The 23697-nt window shown below is 47.0% G+C and overlaps 2 pseudogenes; both read left to right on the top strand.

Annotated features, from left to right (window-relative positions):
* Positions 1–3489: 3489 nt before the first annotated feature.
* Positions 3490–5074, top strand: LOC138788789 (E3 ubiquitin/ISG15 ligase TRIM25-like; annotated as a pseudogene).
* A 16387-nt stretch (positions 5075–21461) lies between these two features.
* LOC138788780 (E3 ubiquitin/ISG15 ligase TRIM25-like) lies at positions 21462–23468 on the top strand (annotated as a pseudogene).
* Positions 23469–23697: the final 229 nt, after the last annotated feature.

Genomic DNA, 23697 nt, shown 5'->3' with positions numbered 1-23697 from the left:
CCTTACGCCAGTCCCTCGGCACAATACCAGTAAGCAAAGAATCACGGAATATTTCATACAAGGGTAGTGAAATTACAGAACTGAGTTCCCTAAGAACTCTGGGGTGCAATCCATCAGGCCCTGGAGCTTTGGTTACATTGAGTTTGTTTAATTTATCTTGGACCATATCTATAGTAAACCAGTTCAGTACATTACATGTGTTAGCAGCACTGGCCCCACCCACCTCAGTACTGGCCCCACCCACCACAGCTCCATCCTCTTTTGTATATACAGAACTGAAGAACCCATTAAGTAACTCAGCTTTCTCCTGATCCCCAGTTATTAATTCCCCGTCGCCATTATTTAGGGGTCCTACATGCTCTGACCTTGTTTTTTTTGCATTAATATATTTGAAGAATTTTTGGGGGTTTCTTTTGCTTTCTATAGCTACCTGCCTTTCATTGTGAATTTTTGCTGCTTTTATTAAATTTTTACAGGTTTTGTTGACTTCTTTGTAATGTTTAAATGCTACAGCTGACCCCTCAGATTTATATTTTTTGAATGCCCCTTTTTTCTCATTTATAGCCCTTTTAACCTCGGTTGTAAGCCATGTGGGATTGGATTTTAACCGTTTATATTTGTTACCCATAGGAATATATAAGTTCTTTCAATAGCAAAAAGTAGACAGATAAAAGGAAAGTTGTATATATTGTTTATATATTTCCTATCAACGTGTGTCAATTGTGCAAACTATTACATTATGGCATTTCTGATCCCGCATCATCAAAAAATATACAAAATGCCTGATTTTTTTGTCACATTATATCTGAAATAAAATGTAATAAAAAGTGATCAAAAAGTCACATATGTGCAAATTGGGTAACGGTAAAAAAAAAACAAACTATAGATCACTGAGCCACAAATGATCCCTCATACAACCCCATAGACTGAGAAATAAAAAGTTATAGAGATCAAAATAGGGAAATTTTAACATTTTGAGTAGCAACATAAAATAGAATATAAATTTGGTATCGCTATTAATAACATGTAACCAGATAAACTGACTGTAATGGATGGATATTCTACCATGTATGGGATGGTAACTATTATAACTAACAAAGGGAGCCATAGACCGCCTGTAAATGTACATCCAAAGATTCTACAGCTCCAACCAAACACACTTATAAATTGTATATTATCCGCATTATTGTTAAGGTATTAAACAAATAGCTCCAAATGTTCCTATATCATCTATATAACATCGGTATAATGCTATGTATGACTGTATACTGACGAACTGTGTTGCTTCAATATCTGCTAGAAATATATCAGATAGTCTAGGGGTCACTCACGTGCCCATGGCCGTCCCTCCCTGTTACTTATACTACCAGTTATAATATTCAGATGCATTTGAGTCTAGTACATAATACAGTAATTCCCCTATATATCCCATATGTCCTGAAAGGTGTCACTAGATAGTATATGATGCTGGAGCTGGTTCTGAGGAAGTCAATATCTTCTTGCCATACAAATCCTTCCAAAATCTCCAATAATTGACTAATTGTCACAAATATGAGGGGACGCCGGTCACAACTGGCCACAATAACCATAAGTGTTTGGATATGGGCTCAGTGATAGAACCCCTACCTGCCAGTACTAATAGGATTTAATGGAAAATTAGGTAAAAAGCTTCTATGCAACTCTTGCATGGATATGGATAACTGAGCAGCACTTGTAGTGCTGACCTGCAACTTTATGTTGGAGATTTTTCTATGTAATTCCTCATCACCTTCCCCCTTTGTATCTGAATTGTTGCTTTTTTTCATAAATGGAATCATAACTGTAATTTCGCCTTTTCTCTCAGCACTGACATGTTGTGGTTGTTTACTGTGATTACATTAGACATACATAGCTAGTGCCGATACTAATGCAGTTCTATGCACTAATACGCTGACACCTAGTGGTGAAACTAGATATTACTCACATAAATATATGTTACAGGGAATTCAAATACGCCTAGGCTTATGTGACCAGACAACCTCCATCCTCTCTGCATCTGTAGTGATTTGATACATTTAATTTTATGCATTTTAATATTTAACCCCTTACTGGCTTGAAATAAAAAAAAAAAACTTTAATGAAGGTTCTTCCTGTATTTATTCTATTTTTTTTTTTTTTACCCTTCTACATTTTTAGCAGAATCAGTTTTTTAATTATTGCCATGTCTGTATGGGGCCTAGTTTTATTCTTCAGGTTATATATTGTGCACAGAAACGGATCCACGGATAGTAATATCTGTTTGTTGTTCTGCAATAAAGTTTGCTAAATGGTTGCTAAACTCACAGCTCAGCAACATACAAGTTGCCCTGGCAACCCCAACTCTGCCCTGTAGAAGCATGGCTGTGAATGGTCAGGTGGGACATGTGACCCTGAAGTATAATAATGCTGGTCATGTGTCCTGTCACCATTCTGCTGCTGGTTAGTGAAGGGAGAGGTTGGTGCTGCAGTCAGGCAGAGATAGGGAGGCCGAAAAGTGGGGACAACAGTGGGATTCATCTATGTTCTGGGGGTGGTGGCTTAGAATATCAGTAGGACATAAGGGGGGTGTCAAAAACCTCCGGGGAGTCAGACCTCTGTTCACACTAGGGAAAGGTTGGTGATGCAGGCAGGGATAGAAAGGCCTGAAAAACTGTCCTAAACCAGTGGGATCGTCTGGGCTGAGGAGCTGGTGTCTGTCAGATCCCCAGAGAGACAGGAGGAGGCTGGAGAAGTCTTGTTGATGGAAAAGAGTTTCATAAAAACAAAGGGTTTCCTGTATTAAGGGGATAACAGTGCAGTTAATTGTGCCAGGGAGCCCTTTAGTGCGTGCTTACAATACAGAAATTTTGGCCTACATAGTGGGATTAGTATAGTCAAACATCGGGTGAGATTGACCTTTGCTGTGTTGCTGCTAGTTGCTAGAGCGGTCATAACGTGCAACATGGTCAAAGGACATGGGCCTAATGATATTGGGGCGGCTGATGGGGTTAGAATAGTTTAGGAATATTTATTATTCCATAAATAGTTTTTATCCCTTTGACCTGTTTTCACAGACCACTAAAATGTTTCACAATTTTCTGGATCTATGGAGTAATTTTGGCAAATTGCCATTGGTGACACACACCCAGAAGGAAGAAGGATCTGTGCTAATTGTTGTATCTATAAATTTATATTTATGTATACTGAAATGTTCACAGTATTGCCACATCAATTCCCTGTGAGATAACTGTGTCCAAGCACTGTAGGAATTTTTTTTACGTAGCTGCAGTGAACAACTAGAGTGTTACCGCAATGTAGGTCCTAAACACACAGCAGATAATCAATATTAGTATGATAAGTGTCTATGAACTGGTTAATTGTGACTAATCGTGTGTTGTTCAGCCCTGCCCTGTGTGCAAAAGTATAAAACCCGAACTCTGATCTCTAATCTGCCAAGAATTGTACCTTTGTTTCCCTCTTCCTCCATCAGCCATGGCGTCTGCTGCTCTGAGAGGCGAGCTGGACTGTTCCATCTGTCTGATCACTTATACAGATCCTGTAATGCTGAGATGTGGACACAACTTCTGCCGGCTCTGTATTGGTCGTGTGCTGGATACACAGGACGGGGCTGGAGTTTATTCCTGTCCTGAATGCAGAGAAGAGTATCAGGAGCGGCCTGCACTGATGAGGAACATCGCTCTGCGTAATCTAATGGAGAATATACTGCTGACTCCTCCAACACCGACAGAAAGCGGGATCTGCTGCACTTACTGTGTGGACTCTGCTGTACCTGCGGTGAAATCCTGTCTGCTGTGCGAAGCTTCTATGTGTGATGGCCACCTCAAGGTTCACAGCAAGGAACCAGAACACGTCTTATCTGAGCCCAGCACTTCCCTGGAGAAGAGGAAATGTTCTGTCCATAAGAAGATGCTGGAATATTACTGCACTGAGGACGCTGCTTGTATCTGTGTGTCCTGCAGATTGGCCGGAGAACATCAGGGACACCGAGTGGAGATGCTGGATGAGGCCTCTGAGAAGAAGAATCTGAGAAATGTTCTCCAAAAACTGATGACAAAGAGAGAGGAGACTGAGGAAAGAGTCCGGAGTGTGGAGGAGCGCAGGAGAAAAGCTCAAGAAAAAGCAGCTGGAGAAGCCGAGAGAGTCACTGCCCTGTTTACAGACATCAGGAGACGGCTGGACGACCTGGAGAAGAGGGTCCTGAGCGAGATCTCCAGGCAGGAAAAGGAAGAGTCACTGTCACTGTCTGCTCTGATCCAGCAGCTGGAAATAAAGAAGGACGAGCTGTCCAGGAAGATGAGACACATTGAGGAGCTGTGTAACATGGCGGATCCACTGACTGTCTTACAGGAACCAGACACAGGTGATTTGTGTGATCCTGAGGAGGGGGGAGGTGATGAGGACACAGGGGGACATGATAGACAGCTCCATGGTGTAGATGATCTGGATGTGACTGTGATCTCAGACACATTCTGCACATTATGTGACATAATATCAGGTATAAGGATCTATGGGGAGGGTCCTGCAGACATATTACTGGATGTAAACACTGCTGGTAATTATCTCCTTATATCAGACGACCTGAAAACTGTAACCAGGACAGAACAGTGGCAGAATCGTCAAGAAAAAGCAGAGAGATTCCAGTGTTATCAGGTGATGAGCAGCAGGAGATTCTCCTCAGGGCGACATTACTGGGATGTGGAGATCAGTAGATCAGCGGAGGGTGGGGATGTGTTATCTCAGTATATACAGGAGGGGAGGTCAGTCATATATTGGATATAATAACAAGTCATGGTGTATGGAGAGGTCTAACAATATGTATTTAGTGATACATAACAGGAAAGACATCGGGTTACCTGACAATATCTCCAGTGATAGATTCAGGATATATGTGGATTATGAGGCCGGGCAGCTGTCCTTTTATAAGCTGTGTGACCCCATCAGACACTTATACACCTTCACCGCCACCTTCACCGAGCCCCTTCATGCTGCATTATATGTATGGAGAGGTTCTATAACAATATTGGGGGGAGGCAGCAACTGGGAGAAACCATCATAACCTAAAAAAACTAGAAAGAAACCGAGGTTTTTGTTGGAAGATTCAGCCAATGAGATTAATGAGAAGGCGGGGCTACCGGTGATTATCCCAACATAACATCCGTCAATATGACTAGATCACATGGTTGGGTTGATCTTAGTTCGGGTCTCATTGATTGGCACATTTCTACAAGTTGGTGGTTGGGATAATCCACAGGGTAAGGCTATGTTCACACAACGTAAAGAGACTGTCCGTTCCGTGACCCGGATCATCCCAGCCGATACTTAAAGGAGAAATCCGGCCAAAATTATTTTTTTATATGTTATTACTGATGGAAAGTTATACAATTTTCGAATGTACATTAATTATGGGAAATGCACATATACTGCTATTTCCCTTAATTTAGTGTATCAGGAAGTGTTAGAATTATCTGAGAAGCAGTGACGTCACGACGAAAGGTGTAATTCCTATGAAGTGTCCAGTACCATTGACTTCTATATATAGTGCGCCCCTGATGGGACACTCCATTGGAATTACAATGGATGTGTATGTAAATGTAATATACAGTGTTTTTGATTGAATACATTTATGGAATACTTTGGGGAGCAAGTGTCCTTGCTCCCCAAAGTATTCCATAAATGTAATCAATCAGTACATCACAGTAAGCCCGCCGAACCGCCGCCGCTACCGAACGCCCGCCGATCTAGACTACACTCAACTACTACTCTCATCACCTGCTCATAGCATGAGCAGGTGATGGGAGAGTAGTAGCTGGGTTATATCTCTGAGATCGCCGCCGCCGCTGATGCTGCTGATGCCGCGCAGGGGAGCCGCTCATCACTGCAGCCATCATCCCCCACCGCTCCCCCCTCATGCTTCTTCCGGGATCCAGGCAAACGTTACACTATCTGATGGCTGACTCCCCGCCCGGCCGCCGCTCTCCGATTACACGAGCCCGCGGCAGGGGGTCAGCTATCAGATAGTGTAAGGAAGAAGCAGGAGGGGGGAGCATCAGCGCGCCCGCATCAGAACCTCCCACAGCACACAATGAAGCAAGCGGCCGGAGCCGCTCGCTTCATTGTGTGAACTGACAGGGTTTCCTACGGCTGCAATTCACTGTCATGTCGGTTATTTGCGGGTCCGCATGGGATCCCGGCCAGAACGTATACGATGGCCAGGATCCCATAGCAGATAAGGCTATGTTCACAGGCGTGCAACAACGGCCGTACTTTTACGCAGTGTGAACATAGCCTAATACTATATTGTCTATGACCTGATAGAAATCCATAACCCCTGTACACATAGGCCCAGATTTACTACAACCAGGTAATTCCATCACAGTGTAATCTTATACTAGACAGTCTCCAAATACAGCAAATGTGTCAGCGATAAATGTGACGTATCCGGAGATTTTCCTGGTCTAAGTTTACATCAATTATTATTTGTAGACTTATCACCCGAGTCTTTATTTCATATCCTTAAAATGGACTTACAAAAGCTTTAAAAAAAACATGCCGAAGCGTTTTGAGAGGACAATCTCTTAGTCATGGCCACGTGTGTTTTAAACTTTTCTATGTCCAATTTAAGTTTACATTATTTAATTATTATTTGTAAAGTTATCACACTAATCTCACAATTCTGTAACATTTCAGTGCCTATAGGCCTTATACCCTTATGCTGAGACCCCTCCACTCTTACAGAGACCATGTCCTTTATCCAACAAGGTGGAAACATGGTACAAGTCATGTGACAATTATTATTATTCTTTGGTTACAAATTACGTCAGAATGTTGTAATAGTAAATCGGGGCCATAGTGTCCACTCCGAAGTGTCTACCAGTAGGGGGCGCCGCAGACATAGTGCTCTTATACTGTTTCCTCCATTCCATACATAGCTCCATAATAGCGTCTCCCATAGAGTCCCATATAATATTGTCTTATAGATATAGGGATTGTCTTACAGGTATCCTAGCTACATCGCTGTATCAGGTACACATCAGTATCGCAAGGTGGATGGGGGTAGGGGAGGAGGTAAATATGATGTGTTACAATATTATTCAAAGTAATTACAGATGTTACTAATGATCACAGGTGAGCGAGCACACGCTATCTATTCTAATACTCTGCATATGTATGTAATAGTCTATACTGGTAATCTTCCCTATATATATATATATATATATATATATACACAAAGGCAATAAATACAATGTTATAAGAAACCTCTTGTCTCTCCTGATGTTGCCTAAACTAAAGAATGGGATCTGCTGAGAGCTCTGGATCAGGCAGTGCTCACACTTCTGTTGGAGACTCCACCATATTAGAAGGGAAGGATAGTGCAGCATTCTGGGATATTCTTTATATCACAATGACAGACACCGCGGTGGAACCTGAAGAACCTCATTATAAGGAAATCTCGTCTTTGATGGAAAAAGTCTTTTTGTATGATTTCATATGATTTTATAATTAATGTTAATGTACATCTATGAACTGCTTTCAATCGTTACAAACTATATAAAATGAGAATTTTAATCTACACATATGTCAAGTGTTTTTAGAGAGCCTACCAACTTTTTCCATTAACCCCTTATTGCAACACAGGTTTTGTAGGGTGCAGAACCAGGTAGTGGACTCAAAACACGACACAACCAATTTACTCCCTCTGACCCTAGGTCGAGCTCACCACAACTTTTTTTCTACTTTAAAATCTCGTCTTTGGCTGCCGCTGGTGTCAGTCATATGATGGGTATGACAGAAGCCAAATGATAGTGTGAACAGAACCCAACAGGCTGAATGATAAATTGCAGGAGGATTAGTGAAGCAGGAGGTAACACTCACCACAAGTCTCAGCCAGCAAGGATGGGGGCAGAGTCTACAGCAACGCTTCTCATACTGTGAGGTGGTGGTGAGGCGTGGGAGCCTCCCCTGATAGGGACAGCCCTGCCTCATCCGTGTAGGCTCCACATTGATGGGAGGTTAAAGAGGATGTACCACCAGGTACGTCCTCTTTAATCTAAACCCATGGATCGAACTGCGCCGTCACGGGGAAGGCGGTGCCGCGGTCCATTTTTCGGACCGCAGCCCACTTCCCGTGTACGGTGCCATTCTATGCACCGGAATCGGCCGGTACTCAAGCACTGGAGGCCGACCGGGCCACCCCCAGTGGGAGGGAATTACCTCCCCTGTATGACGCGGCTCCATTCATTCTAAGGGAAGTGCTGTATACCGAGATTGTCTCAGTTATCCTTTAGCAGGAACTGTTTGAAAAAATAAAGTCACTGCTGAGCCGCACCCTAAGATCTAGCGGCCAAGGTACCTGCACACCAGGCGCTAAGGCTACAGCACCGGCTCAAGCAGTCTGACTCTGCACAAAATCTCCTGCAGGCAAAGATGAAATCCACACTAAGCCAACAAGTTCCTGCAGATATGTAAGTACAAGAACAGAGACTCCTAATAATGCCCAGGCTGTACTAGATACAGTATTGTGTGGGAGATTATGGTCATGTGATCATGACATCATCGCAGGTCCTTAAAGAGGATGTACCACCAGGTACGTCCTCTTTAATCTGAACCCACGGATTGAAAGGCGCCGTCACGGGGAAGGCGGTGCCGCAGTCCGTTTTTCGGACCGCAGCCCACTTCCCGTGTACGGTGCCATTCTATGCACCGGAATCGGCCGGTGCTCAAGCACTGGAGGCCGACCGGGCCGCCCCCAGTGGGAGGGAATTACCTCCCCTGTATGACGCGGCTCCATTCATTCTAAGGGAGCCGCGTCATACAGGGGAGGGAATTCCGGTGCATAGAACAGCACTGTGCAAGGAAACCAAGGTTTCCCCGTGACGGCGCCGTTCGATCCGTGGGTTCAGATTAAAGAGGACGTACCTGGTGGTACATCCTCTTTAAGGACCTGCGATGATGTCATGATCACATGACCATAATCTCCCACACAATACTGTATCTAGTACAGCCTGGGCATTATTAGGAGTCTCCGTTCTTGTACGGACTCACATATCTGCAGGAACTTGCTGGCTTAGTGTGGATTTCATCTTTGCCTGCAGGAGATTTTGTGCAGAGTCAGACTGGTTGAGCCTGTAGCCGTAGCCCCTGGTATACAGGTACCTTGGCCGCTAGATCTTAAGGTGCGGCTCAGCAGTGAAGTTATTTTTTCAAAAAGTTCCTGCTAAAGGATAACTGAGACAATCTCGGTATACAGCACTTCTACATTGGTGTATACACGACTTACTGCTTACACAAGTCATCATAGCTCATATTATCAGAAGAAAATCTCTCTAGAGGTCATCTCAGGGGTGAAAGAGAGGGCCCCGTCCTGTGGAGCGTCGTGTAATAGGGATTTAATAACACTCGTTACTGATGAGCGAATTTGCTGAACATTCGGGACACTGTGCATTTGATTCCCATTGGCTGGAGAAGGGAAAAAAGGAAGGGAAAAAATCCTGTGAGAGCGCTGGGGGCCAAAGCTGAGCATGATCGACCCGGTGTCTATCCTCTCAAAGCCGCTCATAGCAAGACCGGTGGTCCTGGCAATGAAACAGTTATAGACAGTGTGAGAACCTATAGGGAATGGCGGATGTGGTGCTCAGCGTTGGCCCATGGCTCGGTAAGTATATTAAATCCACACAAAGTCTATGGAGAACTACTTAAAGTGTCCCTGGAGTATACATCTCTATTATAGTGATATCACAGGTTTGGAGATGACCAACCTCTTCCCCTCTTACTCCTATAAAGAAAGATAAGATGAGCTACATTACTGACCTGAGTGAGGTTCTCCAATACGTAAAATCCTACACTAGTAACGTAGCACAAGGCTCTATAGCACAATACGGCCTCACTGAGAGTTATCGGATGGAGGATATGAGAATGAGCGAGGGACAAACTCAGGGAATATCATGTTTAGCTCTTTTTAAGTAGAGAGGAAAAGAAAGGATAATATACAGCAATGTGTTTTATAACTTTTATTATTATATGTACTGTACATATACTAAAGGCTCCAGATCCAGGGGGAAGTGTAAGGGGAAAACATGTGCTGTTATTTTATGTAGAAGGTATATGTTTTAAAGGGGTAGTTAAAAAAAAATTCTTTCAAATTAAGATTTCTAATTTACTTCTAATCTCTAGTCTTCCAGTACTTATCAGCTGCTGTATGTCCTGCAGGAAGTTGTGTATTCTTTCCAGTCTGACGTAGTGCTCTCTGCTAATGTCATAAGGTGATCAACTGGACAGTCAGTAATCCAAGAGAAATTGCTCTTAGGTTCGGATGCAAGTGCTCTTGTGCACGTTTTTATTAGATAACAAGTGTAATCACAGACAAAGGTTCAGACGTTTCGGTGGTGACACCTTTCTCTAGGAGTCTATGAACATGAAAAAATCATTATGGAGCTATGGTTCACATACAGTGAAAATACACAAGGAGCAGCGATGGGGTACGGGGAAGAGGGTTGGATGAGAACATATCTCAGGGAATATATCATATATAAATACACCATAACTAGAGATGAGCGAGTAGTGAAATATTCGACTTTCGAGAATTCGAATCAAGTAGGCACCGAGATTCGACTATTCGATTGAATATTCAATCCCATTATAGTCTATAGGAGAAAAATTCTCGGCACTTGGAAATCAAAATTCGACTACTTGGAGGTCACCAAGTCCCCCATGAAACCTCCCTAGACGATGCGAACACCTCCGGAATGACACTGAGACATTAGGGGGAGCATGCCTGGGTGCACCCAACACCCCAAAATCGCAGTATAATGCCACTCTCTGCAGTTGCGAATAAAAAATATTTACGAACATTTCCGACAATGTTCACACATTTCCTTCGTATTTCTTGCATTTCGTTACATACATGATTCCAATGTGCTTCCGTAGAGCGTTGTTATTCACACGTATCACACATTACGCTGTACGAACGCTAGGCCGCAGCAGAGCAGAGATTAACTGGGTAACTGGCACACTAGGTATCACGTTAACGTGCCCTTAGTGGGCTAAACCAGGGAACTATAAGTCACTTGTACAGACAGGGTACTGGAATGAATACACCTGCTGCTATATCATCTATGTCTTAGCACTGAGAAGCTTTGGATGCAGAGATGACTTTTTCGCTGTTTCTTAGCCTTGAAAAGGGTTCTGTAGTAATCCTGCCTAACCAAAACGCTACTAAAACCTATCTCTCCCTGCTCCAAGATCTATCCCTGGCTAGGTTGAAAGCGCATCTGCGGTCAAGAGGCGGGAGCCAAGTATTTAAGATTCGGGGTCATGTGGTCCAGCCATCCAATGTGGGTAGACGCCGTTTTCGCGCTGCGTGCGTACTTCCAGGGTCCCTCACGGCCTCCCTGCATGGTGATTGGATTAAAAAAAGCGCCAACTGCGATGGGAGGGCTTTCGAATGTTTGCCACATATTTCACACACTACTCGATTGTATTTCAATCTTTCTAATACAGCAATATTCGATCGAATACCTACTCGATCAAATCGTATTCGCTCATCTCTAATCATAACGTAAATAACAGCTACATGTCTTGTGAATCTAAAACAACAGTTGGTGGATGGAAATTGTTGAAGAATTAATGCAATGGAAGACTTTTTTATGGCTATGAATGGAAAAGTATATGGGTATTAGTACAGACATATATATCACATATAAGCAGTCTTAAATCGCATCAGGGGGTAGATCATCATAACATGCAGTAGCAGGGCTAGGTTAGTACAAGATGCATGCAGCAAGAATGCTAGAGGGTATAGGACAGGGCTAGGTAAGGTAATGAAATATAGTAAAGCTAGAGGAATGGAGTAAGTGGAATACCTGTGCAGATGGATGGATGCATATGATGGATGCAGCGGTATGAGCGGCTGGGCAGTGTAGGTCTAGCTCTGATGAGAGGGGTGCGGAGGTAAGATGAGGTGTCATGAAAGGTGGTATGTGGATAGGGGACATGTGGTGAGATGTAGTTACCCTGATGGTGGTGGTCCGGATGGGGCAAGGAGCTCGCGGTGGATCGGCGGAGCCAAGACGCCAGACAAATGAAGCTGAAATAAAGAAAGAGGGGGTTAGGGATATCGGATGGACGGAGTGTAAGGGGAGAGGGGGCGGATAGTTACCCAGAGCAGAAGCGCACAACCAGACTAAGTCGCACAGTGATGAAGCGCAAGTCGCGACCAGACACCAACATAGGCTACCCACCTGACATCACTAAGACGTACAGAACACTGACTGCTCCCAACACTAGGACAATTGAGCCCAAACCACCCAGAGTGGCATTTGTGAACACATATCATCCCTTTTCGCCCTTATACAAAAAAAAAAAAAAACATTAGATCCCACTGGAACCTTCTCACAAAGGCACATCCAAACATCACTGACTTCCAACATCCACCTTTAATGTGTCACAAGCGACCAACTAACCTCTGTGACCGTCTTATCTTGTCTTAGGGAGGGGGGGGGGGCAGAGCTACTATTGTCTCCTCCTGTGCACTGCTGTAATTCTGTACAGATCACTTTCCAGCAGCCTCCTCCTTATCATCACATACAGAACAGGAAGTCTAAGCTCAGTTGTATGCCTAGTGGCCAAAAGGAAAACTTATAATTGCCTAATGGATGTATGGTAGATGTCTCTCAGCGTTCTAGTATGACGGCACATTTTCTAGAACAGGATCAGGATACCCTTTCAGCATCTCCTCCACATGGTCTAATTACCACCATGAGAGCAAAGCAAAAGCTTCAGCCCTGTTCTCACTAATAGTCTAAGAGATGGAAGAAAACTCACTATAGATTGGTTTTATAACCGACTGCAAAGTGGGTAAAAAGTTAGAATATAGCTAGTCACAAAATGCTGTATACTGTATACCATACTGGATGTTTTCTAATGTAACTTCAGGAGGCCTCACTAGGTAAGGGGGACATAGAGAAGGGAGTTCATGACCAGATAATACAGGAAGAAAACCACTGCAGGGAAGTTCTGTGCTCTGTGCCCGCGTCCCCGGTGACAGGCTCCCTTTAAGGCTAGGTTCACACTACGTAAGCTTCCGGCCGTAGTGCGCTCCGTGAATATGCGGCCGGAAACTTACGTAGTCAGCGTACAATGCAAAGTATACGATCCCGGCCGCACAGTTCGCACTTCGTACGAATGTACGCCCGGATCGTATACGGCGCCGTAACAAATGAACCAGACCAATGTTTCCGGCCGGAAGGCTGTAACTTACGCCCGAAGCGTATCGCGCGGATCCGTACGAAGTGGTGATTTCTTCATTTTTCCACTCTTCTATGCCGATCCAAAAGGTTCTGTGGGTTGTCCGGGGCTAGGCGAAGATTTTTAAGTAAAAGACCGCTGTCAGATCGCTTTGTAGGGCGCTCGGGAAGCGTAAGTAGACTACGGGCGTACGTTCACATTGCGTACACATTGCGTACGCATCCGGCCGCACATCGAATATTCGCACGCTCGTAGTTTCAGCCGCACATGTACGGCGCCGTACGGAATGCGTACGGATTCGTGCGTAGTGTGAACATAGCTTAAAACTGCATGAGAGCGGCGCCAAGAATGAAGGTAAGAGACATACCTTCATCCTCAGCACCTCTTGCGCCATAGGAAACTATCAGGAGGTGAGATTCCTCTAACCTGCTTATAGTTCTCCTTTAGTTATAGGAGGTTATTTATAGGTAATTGTTTTAATATGTATTATAGAGACAAGAGACGGGTCACTAATTACAATCGCACACACCATATTCAGGGAGTTAGATAACAGCGCCACCACCTGCCTCCTTAGTGTATTACAGCAGTTAGTAGAAACATCTGGAAAGTGGGTGGAGTTATTCTAAAGAGCTTCGCATAAAAGGGAGTTGTGACAGAAATTCTCTGAGTTGTTGAGGGTAGCTGTGGTAAAGGTAACATCTACAGAGGGGACCGCAGCCTGTGAGGACTTTGAGGAAATTTTTTAGGAGCCAGCTTAACAAAGACTGAATTATCTATTGTTGACCGGAGAAGAAGCCTGATCAATTTCATCAGTTAATGTAATGTCGAGAACTTACCCCTCAGTGTAAAGAGTACCAAGTAGACTAGGGGGTAATTTCTCGACATACCCTTAGTACTATATGACATCTGAAACGTTGTGGTTTACAGCCCGGTCCAGATAACTATAAAAGACTCTCATCCCACTGGGTTTGTGGTTCACTGCCAGCATCAATAAGGGCGACTCCATTATAACACACCAATCTCCTTACCAGGACCAGTGACCCAGCTCTGGCCAGTGGCAATCTTGAAAGGTACCAGGCAGAGAGAGACTGTGAAGTTAAATGCCTTATGTTCAAGTAAAGTCATTGTTACACCTCAGGAGCCAGCTTAACAAAGACTGAATTATCTATTGTCCAAAGAAGAAGCCTGTTTATATTTACTCTACTAGGTACTCTTTACACTGAGGGGTAATTTCTTGAGATACTCTTAGTACTTTATGACATCTGAAACATTGTTGCTTATGGCCCGGCCCAGATAACTATAACTTATGGCCTGGCCCAATTAACTATACTGGTCCTTACCAGGACCAGTGACCCAGCTCTGGCCGGTGGCCATCTTGAAAGGTACCAGGCAGAGAGAGACTGTGAAGTTAAATGCCTTATGTTCAAGTAAAGTCATTGTTGCACCTCAAGACCTTCACTCCCTGATTTCCCTTCACTGCTACAGTTACATCTGTTATAACCTGTAGAACTTATAACAACACAATTTAGGATGTTCGGAGTATGTAAAAAAGATAAATACAGTGAAATTGTTCTCTTTCTGCATTTGAGACAAAATATGTCTGGGAGGGAGACAACATGACAGGGTGAGCTGGGACTGGAGTATGCATGGGAGTAGTAGTAGTCAAAGTATTACTAAACCATCCTGACTGTTACCTGAAGAATCTTTAGTGTTAGTAACAACCCGACTCTTTATATATCAGCACAATGTAGGTCCTAAACACAGAGCAGATACAATATATGATGAGGACAAGCAGGGCCGTAGCTAGGATTCATGGGGCCCCATAGCAAAAAACTGTATGGTGCCCGCTCCCCTACACACTATTATATATATATATATATATATATATATATATATATATATATATATATATGTCACTGCCGCGGCGGCGTCCCGTGCTCCGGGCCGCCGCCGCGACTCCTCTCTTTCCCATGCAGCAGCCGGTGTCCATAAGCAGGGACCCGGCGCTGCTGTTACTTCGGCCCCGGGGGGCGTCTCACCTCTCCACGCTCCTGTGCCGGCCGGCGCGCGCGTCCCCGCCTCCTAGGGCGCGCGCGCGCCGGCTGTCTCAGATTTAAAGGGGCAGTGCGCTCCTAATTGGTCATGCACACAATCACTCATGCACATAAATGCACATAAATTCCAGCCCTGCCCCACTGCAGGTGTTGGAGCCTCTACATGCTTCCCATAGCGTTTGGCCCAGCTCCCTGTTGTTCCTGATTCCTGTCCGCTACCTGGTCCCTAGTCCTTGTTCCTGATTCCTGTCCGCTACCTGGTCCCCACTCCTTGTTCCTGGTTCCTGCTTCCCCGTTACACTTTGGTTCCTGTGTTCAGCCTGTCACGTGCGGTCTCACCTACAGACCATTGCCAGTACCATCTCCTGCCTACTGCTCCTGCCACGCCTCGCCTGCCGTCACTAGCAACCAAGCCAGGGGTAGCGACCTGGGGGTTGCCTGCCGCAGCAAGTACATCCCGCCTTGCGGCGGGCTCTGGTGAAAACCAGCGGCCCCTTAGACTCCGCTCCCTGGTGAGGTTAGTGCCATCGCTAGTGACGGTCCAGTGGATCCACTACTCCAGGCGTTACAGTAGGCTCCAACCATGGATCCTGGCGAGGTGCCTGATCTCCGTGACGTCGCCAGAGTGGTCGCTCAACAGGCTCAACAGATCCAGCAACAGTCGCAGCAAATCCAGCAATTGACTGCATACTACAGCCCAGCGCCCACCACCACCTGCAGCCACCTCGAGACTTCGATTGGCCCTCCCGAGTAAATATGGAAGCGATCCCAAGTTGTGCAGGGGATTCCTGACTCAATGCACGATGCATATTGAACTTTTAAGTAGTCAGTTTCCCACCGAGCGCTCTAAAGTGGCTTTCATCATCAGCCTATTGGAGGGTAGAGCTCTGGCCTGGGCCACGCCACTGTGGGACCGTGATGATCCTGTTGCTGCCAATCTCCGGGCCTTCCTGGCCGAGTTTCGCTCCGTCTTTGAGGAACCTGCCTGTGCTACTTCAGCTGAGACTGCTCTTCTCAACCTTTCTCAAGGGAGCTCCTCTGTCGGTGACTATGCCATACAGTTTCGCACCCTGGCAGCTGAATTGGACTGGAACGAGGCCGCCCTATTAGCCACCTTCAAGAAGGGCCTATCCGGTCGAGTGAAAGACGTGCTCTCCGCCCGCGACCTCCCTACATCTCTGAACGATCTTATCCTACTGGCTACCAGAGTTGACAACCGATTTTCCGAGAGAGAGGAGGAGGTCCGGCAGGAACGACGACTGAGCCTGCCCCGTCGCCATCCTCGGCTGGCACCGGTGTTCCAGAGTCCCTTTGCTCCTATGCCCCAGTCGCCTCCAGAAGTCCCCATGCAGGTGGAACGAGCTCGCCTGACGACTGATGAGAGAGCCCGTCGAATGCAGCTGAATCTCTGTCTCTATTGCGGTGGCGCTGATCACTACCGGCAGAGATGTCCCCAACGTCCTCAGCGTCCGGGAAACGCTCGCACCTAGGTCCGGTGGGAGAGGCCTCCCTAGGTGTGAATGCCACCTCTCCAAGGTTGACTATGCCAGTCTCCATCCAGACACCCACAGGGCAAGTTCTCCAGACTACTGCCCTTATCGACTCTGGCGCTGCTGGCAGTTTCATTTCTGCTTCGTTGGTCCAAAGATGGCGGCTACCCGTGATACAGCTAACCCAACCCCGGTCTATCTCTTCGGTCACGGGCGAGATTCTTTCCGAAGCTGTGCACTGCCAGACGGAACCCCTAGTCCTCCAGGTGGGCGCCTTACATCAGGAGAGGATCTCCTTCTACGTTTTGCGCCATTCCTCTTCCAACATCCTGTTGGGTCTCCCTTGGCTGCAACTACATACCCCTAAGCTGGACTGGAGAACTGGGGAGGTTCTCAGCTGGGGCCAGGACTGTCCAAATAGGTGTCTGAGACCTCCTCAACCCAAGTGCGCTACGAGGTCACCTGCTAACGCCAAGCCTCATTCGGGACTACCGCAGGAATACCATGACTTCGTTGATGTTTTTTCGGCCAAGGAGGCGGACTCTCTACCACCTCATCGGCCCTATGATTGCCCTATAGACCTTCTTCCAGGAACTTCTCCTCCACGTGGTCGAGTATACCCTCTCTCGGTGCCCGAGACGGAAGCCATGTCCTCCTACATCCGGGAGAACTTACAGAAGGGCTTCATTCGTAAATCCACGTCCCCTGCTGGCGCTGGATTTTTCTTTGTGCAGAAGAAGGACGGTTCCCTCCGCCCATGCATAGACTACCGGGGCTTAAATAAGGTGACTGTCAAGAACCGCTATCCTCTTCCGCTAATCCCCGAACTATTCGACCGTCTCCGTGGAGCTAGGGTCTTCTCTAAGCTGGACCTGAGGGGAGCGTATAACCTGATCCGAATTCGTGAAGGAGACGAATGGAAGACCGCTTTCAACACCAGGGATGGGCACTACGAATATCTGGTCATGCCATTCGGCCTATGCAACGCCCCAGCGGTCTTCCAGGAATTTGTGAATGATATATTCCGCGACCTCCTCTATGTCTGCGTCATTGTCTATCTTGACGACATCCTGGTCTTCTCACACGACCAGCAGACCCACGTGTCCCATGTACGGCAGGTTCTACGAAGATTACGGGCCAACCGCTTATATGCCAAGCTGGAGAAGTGCGTTTTCCATCAACGCAGCCTGCCGTTTCTTGGGTACATTGTCTCCGACCAGGGCCTACAGATGGATCCTGCCAAGCTCTCAGCTGTTCTCCAATGGCCTCGCCCTGAGGGACTTAGAGCTATCCAACGATTCCTTGGATTTGCCAACTACTACCGGCAATTCATCCCTCACTTCTCTACCCTGGTAGCACCCATAGTGGCTCTCACAAAGAAGAGGGCGGATCCCAAACGCTGGTCTCCAGAGGCCGAACAAGCCTTCAATAGCCTAAAGTCTGCCTTTGCCTCCGCTCCTGCTCTAGTTCGCCCGGATATCTCCAAGCCGTTTTCTCTTGAAGTTGATGCTTCTTCTGTGGGCGCAGGAGCCGTCCTCTCGCAAAGGGACACATCAGGCAAGATCAGAACCTGCGGGTTCTTTTCTAAAACTTTTTCCCCGGCCGAGAGGAACTATACTATTGGAGATCGTGAACTCCTGGCTATCAAGTTGGCACTGGAGGAGTGGCGTCATCTCCTAGAGGGGGCTAGACATTCCGTTAACATCTACACGGACCACAAGAACCTCCTCTACCTCCAATCGGCTCAACGCCTCAATCCCCGGCAGGCCAGGTGGTCCCTCTTCTTCTCTCGGTTCAACTTCACCATTCATTTCCGTCCAGCCGAGAAGAATATAAAGGCCGATGCGTTATCCCGAGCATCCGATGTCATGGGGCAAGAGGAACCTCCTCGTCACATAATTCCTCCCGATCGCCTAGTACCTGTTGCTACTTCTACTCTGCAGAGATTGCCTCCCGGTAAGACTTATGTGCGCCCCGCACTCCGTAAACGCATCTTGAAATGGGGTCATTCCTCTATGGTGGCCGGGCATCCGGGAGCTCTAAAGACCGGGCAACTGATCTCCCGCCACTACTGGTGGCCTAGCCTACTCCAAGATGTCAAGGACTTTGTGGCGTCTTGTACCATCTGTGCCAGAGACAAGTCCTCCCATCAAAAGCCTGCCGGCCTACTTCAGCCCTTGCCAGTCCCAGACCGCCCCTGGTGCCATATAGGCATGGACTTTGTCACAGACTTACCTCCATCTGCGGGTGACACGGTCATTTGGGTTGTAACTGACCGCTTTTCCAAGATGTCCCACTTCGTGGCTCTTCCTGGATTACCATCAGCTCCTCGCCTGGCCCAGCTGTTCTTTCAGCATATCTTCCGCCTCCATGGTCTTCCTCTTCATATAGTGTCTGACAGAGGCTCACAATTTGTCTCCAGATTCTGGCGTGCTCTCTGCTCTCAACTCCAAGTGAAGCTGGACTTCTCTTCGTCTTATCATCCCCAGACTAATGGGCAAGTGGAGAGGGTCAATCAGGTCCTTGGCAGTTATCTTCGACATTTCGTCTCCGCTCGCCAGGACAACTGGTCCAGTCTGCTTCCATGGGCGGAGTTCTCCTACAATCATCTGGACTCGAGCTCCACAGGCAAGTCACCCTTCTATGTGGTCTATGGACGTCATCCTCGCCCTCCTCTGCCTCTCTCTCCATCCTCTGAAGTCCCAGCCGTGGAGGAGTTGTTATCTGACCTGCAGTCAATCTGGGAACAGACTCGACAATCTCTGCTCAAGGCATCTGACCGCATGAAGGACCAGGCGGATAAGAGAAGAAGACCCGCCATGAATTTTCTCCCTGGGGACAAAGTCTGGCTCTCGGCCAAATATGTCCGACTCAAGATTCTCAGCTACAAGTTGGGTCCTCGATTCATCGGTCCTTTCTCGGTGCTAAAACGCCTCAACCCTGTCACCTACAAACTCCGCCTACCTCCTACGATGCGGATTCCGAACGCCTTCCATGTCTCCCTCTTAAAGCCAGTAGTCCTCAACCGGTTCTCCGATAAGGCTTCGCTCTCTGCTCCACAAGCCGTCTCTGACGACGTCTACATTGTCAAAGACATTCTGGCCATGAAAACTGTCAGAGGGAGACAGTTCTTCCTGGTGGACTGGAAAGGATTTGGTCCTGATGAGAGGTCCTGGGAACCCGAGGCTAACATCCTGGACCAAGATCTCATCAAGAGGTTCCTACAGGCCAGAAAGAGGGGGAGGCCAAAGGGGGGGGGGTACTGTCACGGCCACGGCGGCGTCCCGTGCTCCGGGCCGCCGCCGCGACTCCTCTCTTTCCCATGCAGCAGCCGGTGTCCATAAGCAGGGACCCGGCGCTGCTGTTACTTCGGCCCCGGGGGGCGTCTCACCTCTCCACGCTCCTGTCCGTCGCTGTGCCGGTCGGCGCGCGCGTCCCTGCCTCCTAGGGCGCGCGCGCGCCGGCTGTCTCAGATTTAAAGGGGCAGTGCGCTCCTAATTGGTCATGCACACAATCACTCCCTATAAATTCCAGCCCTGCCCCACTGCAGGTGTTGGAGCCTCTACATGCTTCCCATAGCGTTTGGCCCAGCTCCCTGTTGTTCCTGATTCCTGTCCGCTACCTGGTCCCTAGTCCTTGTTCCTGATTCCTGTCCGCTACCTGGTCCCCACTCCTTGTTCCTGGTTCCTGCTTCCCCGTTACACTTTGGTTCCTGTGTTCAGCCTGTCACGTGTGGTCTCACCTACAGACCATTGCCAGTACCATCTCCTGCCTACTGCTCCTGCCACGCCTCGCCTGCCGTCACTAGCAACCAAGCCAGGGGTACTTGGGGGTCGCCTGCCGCAGCAAGTACATCCCGCCTTGCGGCGGGCTCTGGTGAAAACCAGCGGCCCCTTAGACTCCGCTCCCTGGTGAGGTTAGTGCCATCGCTAGTGACGGTCCAGTGGATCCACTACTCCAGGCGTTACAATATATATATATATATACTCGGTGATGTGGCCAAAAAATAAATCTCTTGTGGCCAGAGGCAGAATCCTGCGTGCAGCCACAGAGGCAGAGGAGAGAGCCAATGTCTGCTTGTTCTGTCCATCCACTGTATATAACTATAACAGCCTATTAGGAGCCTCATGGTTATATACATAGGTGCAGGAGCAGACTACCTTATGCTTAACCCCTTATTTACTGCAGTGTGTAAGTGACCCAGTGTTCTCTTACATGCTGCAACCCAAAAAAGGGTTAATACAGAAGACAATTAGCTGTCTCCTTCACTATTCCTGCACTGATAACCCCTGACCTCTGCAGGAGCTCAGAGAACAGAGGTTATCAGAGTAGTGAGGCAGAGAGCTAATTGTTAACCCTTTTTTGTGTTGCAGCATGTAAGAGAACACTGGGTCACTTACACACTGCAGTACATAAGGGGTTAAGCAGAAGGACACAGGAGGCTCTTATCTTTCTTGTGCATCCTGGGGCCCCCTCCCTCCAAGGGCCCCATAGCAACCGCCTTCCCTGCCTCTATGGAAGCTACGCCACTGAGGATAAGTGTCCATGAAGAGGTTAATAGTGACTGATCTTGTGCTGCTCAGCCCTGCCCTGTGTACACAAGTATAAACCCGCCCTCTGGTTTCTGTAGTTTCGTTTCTCTCTCCCTCCGTTAGCCATGGCGTCTGCTGCTCTGAGAGACGAGCTGGACTGTTCCATCTGTCTGATCACTTATACAGATCCTGTAATGCTGAGATGTGGCCACAACTTCTGCCGGGTCTGTATTGGTCGTGTGCTGGATACACAGGACGGGGCTGGAGTTTATTCCTGTCCTGAATGCAGAGAAGAGTATCAGGAGCGGCCTGCACTGATGAGATGCTTAACTCTATGTAAACTAATGGAGAATATACTGCTGACTCCTCCAACACAGACAGAAAGCGGGATCTGCTGCACTTACTGCCTGGACTCTCCTGTACCTGCTGTGAGATCCTGTCTGCACTGTGAGGCTTCTCTGTGTGATAAACACCTGAGAGCTCACAGCAAGTCACCAGAACACGTCTTATCTGATCCCAGCACTTCCCTGGAGAAGAGGAAATGTTCTGTCCATAAGAAGATGCTGGAATATTACTGCACTGAGGACGCTGCTTGTATCTGTGTGTCCTGCAGATTGGATGGAGAACATCGGGGACACAGGGTGGAGATGCTGGATGAGGCCTCTGAGAAGAAAAAGAAGAAACTGAGAAATGTTCTCCAGAAACTGATGACAAAGAGAGAGGAGACTGAGAAAAGAGTCCAGAGTGTGGAGGAGCGCAGGAGAAAAGCTCAAGAAAAAGCAGCTGGAGAAGCCGAGAGAGTCACTGCCCTGTTTACAGACAGCTGGACGACCTGGAGAAGAGGGTCCTGAGCGAGATCTCCAGGCAGGAAAAGGAAGAGTCACTGTTATTGCCTGCTCTGATCCAGCAGCTGGAAAAAAAGAAGGACGAGCTGTCCAGGAAGATGAGACACATTGAGGAGCTGTGTAACATGGCGGATCCACTGACTGTCTTACAGGAACCAGACACAGGTGACTTGTGTGATCCTGAGGAGGAGGGAGGTGATGAGGACACAGGGGGACATGATAGACAGCCCCATGATGTAGATGATCTGGATGTGGCTGTGATCTCAGACACATTCCGCACATTATGTGACATAATATCAGGTATAAGGATCTATGGAGAGGGTCCTGCAGACATATTACTGGATGTAAACACAGCTCATAATAATCTCCTTATATCAGACGACCTGAAAACTGCAACCTGGACAGAAGAGAAGCAGAATCGTCCAGAAACAGCAGAGAGATTCCAGTGGTTTCAGGTGATGAGCAGCAGGAGATTCTCCTCAGGGCGACATTACTGGGATGTGGAGATCAGCAGATCAGGCATATGGATGGTGGGTATGTGTTATCCCAGTATAGACAGGAGGGGGCATCAGTCAATCATTGGAAATAATAACAAGTCCTGGTGTATGGAGAGGTGGAATAAACAGTATATATTGATAAATGACAGAAAAGAGATCCGGTTACCTGACAATATCTCCAGTGATAGATTCAGGATCTGTCTGGATTATGAGGCCGGGCAGCTGTCCTTTTATGAGCTGTGTGACCCCATCAGACACTTACACACCTTCACCGCCACCTTCACCGAGCCCCTTCATGCTACAATAGGTGTAGGAGAAGGTTCTATAAAGATATTGGGAGAGGCAACAACTGGAAGAAACCATCACAACATAAAAAAACCATAAGAAACCCAGATTTTTGTTGGAAAAATTAGACAATGGGATGAATGAGAAGGCGGGGCTACAGGTGATGAGCCCTACATGACAGCCGTCCCTATGACTAGATCACATGGGGGAGGGTCTTAGCTCAGGTCTCACTGATTGACACATTTCTACAAGTTGGTGCAGTCAGGTGTTAGAGGAGATTTATGGATAATCCACAGGGTAATATTGTCTATGACCTGATAGAAATCCATAACCCCCGTACACATAGGCCCAGATTTACTACAACCAGGTAATTCCATCACAGTGTTATCTTATACTAGATAGTCTCCAAATACAGCAAATGTATCAGCCTCTCAGTCTGACTGATAAATGTGATGTATCTGGAGATTTTCATGGTTTGAGTTACATCAATTATTATTTATAGACTTATCACCCGGATCAGACAATTCTGGGACATTTTGGTGCCTATAGGCCTTACCCCTTTATGCTGAGACCCCCCCCCACACACACACACACACACACTCTTACAGAGACCATGTCCTTTATACAACCAGGTGGGAAAGTGTCTATAAAACTGTATAAAACCTATAATTGATCTGATACAAGTCATGTGACAATTATTATTATTCTTTGGTTACAAATTACGTCACAATGTT

This window comes from Dendropsophus ebraccatus, chromosome 1 (assembly GCF_027789765.1).
Source record: "Dendropsophus ebraccatus isolate aDenEbr1 chromosome 1, aDenEbr1.pat, whole genome shotgun sequence".
NCBI lineage: Eukaryota > Metazoa > Chordata > Amphibia > Anura > Hylidae > Dendropsophus > Dendropsophus ebraccatus.
Note: the sequence above shows the minus strand (reverse complement) of the source record. Positions and strands in the feature narration are given on the sequence as shown.